At 41.9% G+C, this 4296-nt stretch overlaps 1 long non-coding RNA gene across 1 annotated transcript; it reads left to right on the forward strand.

Annotated features, from left to right (window-relative positions):
• Positions 1–2252: 2252 nt before the first annotated feature.
• Positions 2253–3318, forward strand: LOC114079408 (uncharacterized). The gene is made up of 2 exons (XR_011705750.1): positions 2253–2355; positions 2531–3318. It is a non-coding gene; the product is annotated as an uncharacterized lncRNA (long non-coding RNA).
• The last annotated feature ends 978 nt before the right edge of the window (positions 3319–4296 follow it).

The following is a 4296-nucleotide window of genomic DNA, read 5'->3' on the forward strand; positions in this document are numbered from 1 at the left end:
ATTATATAGAATATTCATATTCAGGCTCACTGAAATAGCCAGCACAATAGTTAGATTTGAGTTCTGTATATAAGATGCTTAATCCCAATATCTTACCACTATTTCCTCTGGTCTCATGGTGCAACTTGGTCATATATCATTCCTAGAGCAATACACTCATCTTCCATTCAAAGTGGATTTTCTGGTTCCCTCAGGCTTAACTATTCCCCTGGAAAAGGGACCATCCACCTGTTGTACTGGTTTCCTTCCAGCCTGCACTAACTTTGGTTTTATCCTTTGCATCATTTTCTGGAGAAAGAATATCCAAAGACCATATCTAAAGACTTGCCTTTTTGGGGACATTTTAAAAGCAAGGCCAGGGGGCAAATAGACAGTGCAGTTAATAAATATTTGGGTTTGATCAGGAGCATGGGGGCTGGTTGGAAAGGAAAGGAAATCAAATGTTGATATCTCCAAAGCCCTTCCCGCTCCTTCTCCAACCTGTTGCTAAGGTAACCTGCCCCAGGAATTGTTCCTCCCTGCAGGGAGTTGTAGGAGTTGTTAATTAATATCTCCTGGGCTGGTCCCTTCCTGCCATACCCGTGGGTGGCTTTGTTCCAGTCCTTGGATCACTCCACCTTCACCTTTTGGTCACCCACACGATGGCGTGAGGAGAGGGGGGCAAGATAAGAGAAGAAGGAGGGCATGAGAACAAAGAAATTCTAAAATGTATAAAAGGGGAAGGACACCCCCACTTCTTTGGACACTCAGTTCGGGACCCCTTCTCTGCACAGAAATCTATCTTTGTTCTGTCCTTTAAATAAAACTTGCTTTCTACGCTTTCCTTGGGGTTTCTTGGGTGTTCAGTCTTCACATCTGGGGAAACGAAATGAATCAGAACTTGGCCCTGACTGATTCATGTCATTACCTGGATCAAAAGAACATAATGTTGTTAAGCTAAATAAAATGTAGTTATTTTACAGTTATACACAGATTAAATGAATTGAGGTAAATGTAAACATTTTATTTTTAGTGGATGAATTATATGTGAAAGGATTCATATTCTTAGCCTACACTGGATTGACACCACGGACATAAACAGAGCTGTGTATGCTTGCCGTTCCACTCTTCAGAAGGAATAAGATAGGAAAGCTGCAAGTGACAAACCTCTACTAGATTTTCTGTGTGTGTGTATGTGTGTGTGTGTATGTGGTGACAGTTGTGACATCCAGGGGCGAAATGTTGAGTTTGCATGAGTCCAAGGGGGCTTCTACTTTTATTTTTAATCATTTTTTTTCAATCTGTCACAGCATTCTTATAATGTCATCTGAAATGACATTGATAAAATCAACTGGATTTTCTTTGTCAACAGCTGTGTACTATAGTATGATTAAAAATAAAACACAACTTGCAATTTTGTTTAAATCAAGATAACACTGAGGCAAAGCATATGAAGCAAACTATTTTTTAATTAATTCTTAAATTCATGTGATGCAATCAACTGCTGTGGCTTAAAAACATAATAAAGAAGTCTCAAGTACTGAAGTTTTACCTCATGCTCAGGGAGAGACATTTCTTTCTCATGCTGCAGTCTTGATTCAGAGACAACAATTTATTATTATCTTCCCTTATTTCCCTCTACAATTTCTGTTGATCCTCAGCCCCTCCATGTTGAGTCTACTGAAAGCTGCATATTACTTACAAAAGTAGATTTCCTAATATGCATTGTTAATGTTTGGTTCTTTGATATGCTCATGCAGGTTTTGGTGCACGTGTGTGTGTGTGTGTGTTGTGTTTGAACTTCTATTCCTCTTTTCATCCTTCCTTGATTTTATCAGTTAAGATCGTTGTTGTTTTTTGAAGAGAACCCCTATCCTACTCTTCTCCCCACTTCTGCCTACCTGCTCTATAATCACTGGTGATAGTTTTGCTCTGACACACTTCAGACCTCAATGCATAGATAAGTGAAAGGAAATAAAATAGTTTTGATGACTGCATTATAAGGGTCTATAAAATTAAAAACTACGTACCATATAGGAGCAGTAATTACCCTGCCACACCTGCTGCAAGAGGTGCACACCCACTGTGGTAACATTTCTTTGGTGATTCTGTCTGTGGCCACCAGGTGACACTAGCTCTCTTTCCCTCTGTTGACTAGGCCTTTTCTTATGACTTTGAAGTAAGTTTATGTGGGAGGAGCTCATCTCTGATTGGCACATCATCAGAAAAGCCTTCTGGTTTATTGGATCCAAAGGACCAAGAAAGAAAGACTTTTGGCTACATAATTTTAGGCAGCATTTTGAGTATCAAGACAAAGTATCAGGATGAAGAAGATGCAGGGATCTGTGCTAGTTATATTTTGGCTTCATCTTGGCTGTGAGTTGGGGGGTTCTTAGAGCTGGGAGCTCCAGGGGACATTTATTGAAACCTAGGGGACAGATGAGGGTGTAATTTGAATTTATTTGGCACTTTTTGGAGGAGATTTAGGCACAAAGTTATGAAAGGTCTGAACTACAGCTACACATTGTGTCTGTTGTTGTCTTTCAAACAGGGGTGAAAGGGGGAAACCAGGTGGAGCAGAGTCCTCCTTCCTTGAGACCCTGGGAAGGAGACCGCACCTCCATGAGCTGCACTTATTCAGTCAGTGTTTTTAACGGTCTGCAGTGGTACAGACAGGACGCAGGCTCAGGTCTCCGACACCTCTTCTCCATGTATTCAGCTGGGGATGTGCAGCAGAAGGGAAGACTCCGAGCCACGTTGCTGAAGGGTGGAAGCAGCTTGAACATCACAGCCGTGCAGCATGGAGACTCAGCCACCTACCTCTGTGCTGTAGTCACACAGTACTGCCTAGGCACCTGCGACCTGCACCCAAATCTACAACTGAGCAGGCGTAGCTTGACAGAACCCTCTGCAGCAGGGCTTGGAGCCTGAGTCCTTGCGTGGAGTTAAGGGCTGGGTTGACCAGGGAGGTCAGGAGACAAGTGCTGCTGCTCATTTGAGCTACATTTTTCATCTGGCCACCCTTCACATTCTCCTGGGGCCTCTTCTGAGTACATCAATCCAAGTGCTACTTCTCTCCTACAAGATCCATCAGAGCCCCTGGTCAGTCTTTGAATATGGAGAGCATGTTCTCTTTTGGGTCTGGTGGAAACAGAAAAATTTACTATTGTACTTCCACTTCTAGAAATCTGACAAAAGAACTCTAAATGGAAACATAAATCTGGACAGGTATGTGTACCAGAAGGCAAGCATTGTGGTTACCTTTCAGTATGTAAAATGTTCTATAATTGGAATACACCTCCTTATTAACAGTTTATTAATAAACTTATCAAAGACCTACTAAGTGTTACACGCTCTGCTTCCTGTTCCCAAAGAGCTCAGGCTGGTAGGAATGATAGTCTGGTAGTAATGGTTTGTGGAAAATGCCGTAGGAGCGATTTCTATTCACTCATGCATTGAAGAAACATCTAGCAGCTCCTAAAATGTGCCAGCACTCTTTATAAGCACTGGGACAAATCAATGCTGAACATAACAGATAAACTTTGTAGAGCTCATGTTTCCTGAAGTTCTGTGCTGCACAGAGGGAGATCTGAGTCTGTCTAGGAATGGAGGTCTTTGAGAAAATTCAGCCAAATTCAGTGTTTTCTTCATCACTCATTATTTTCAGAAAGCATGGTTAAATATCGGATCTGGCTGAGTGGTGCTAGACTCTGAGCAAGTGCTTCTGAAGCCTGTTGCCACTTATGACAGTAGCAAAACTGGCTCCCATGTGGCAGAAATTGCTGGCAGGGCGAGGAGGACCTGCCAGGTGGATTTTGGTATCAAATCAACCTGGAAGGTGAAGGGCTACCAGCTGACATAGGAAAACAAAATATAATAACACCTGACCCTTTATCTAACAATAAAATTGTAGAGATCAAATAAAATACCATTAGAATTTATGAATGATATTAAAAGTAAGCACACATTATTTTAAATAAGTATAGTTTTCTGGGAACAAGGACTATAGATTGTAGGTGTTCTTAAAGGGACCCTGCTTTTGTGAAACCATCATTGGAGAAGGGGGCTCAGCACACTGTGACGATGTTGAAGGGATCCCTGCTCCCATAAGAATATTCTGTCTTTCCAGAGGCCTACCTTCCCCAAGCAGGTGAACAGGTGCAGCTGGGGCCCTGAATGCTCAGGAGGAATCTCCATCATCACCAATTGCAATAATGTTCCCAGTTTCTAGTATTAAGGCAGAATCCTGAGACAGGGCTTGATGTTCTGCTAACTTTGAGGAATGGAGAAAAAAGACTGCTGTGATTAAAAACAAAA

Source organism: Marmota flaviventris, chromosome 2, assembly GCF_047511675.1.
Source record: "Marmota flaviventris isolate mMarFla1 chromosome 2, mMarFla1.hap1, whole genome shotgun sequence".
In the NCBI taxonomy this organism is placed as follows: Eukaryota; Metazoa; Chordata; class Mammalia; order Rodentia; family Sciuridae; genus Marmota; species Marmota flaviventris.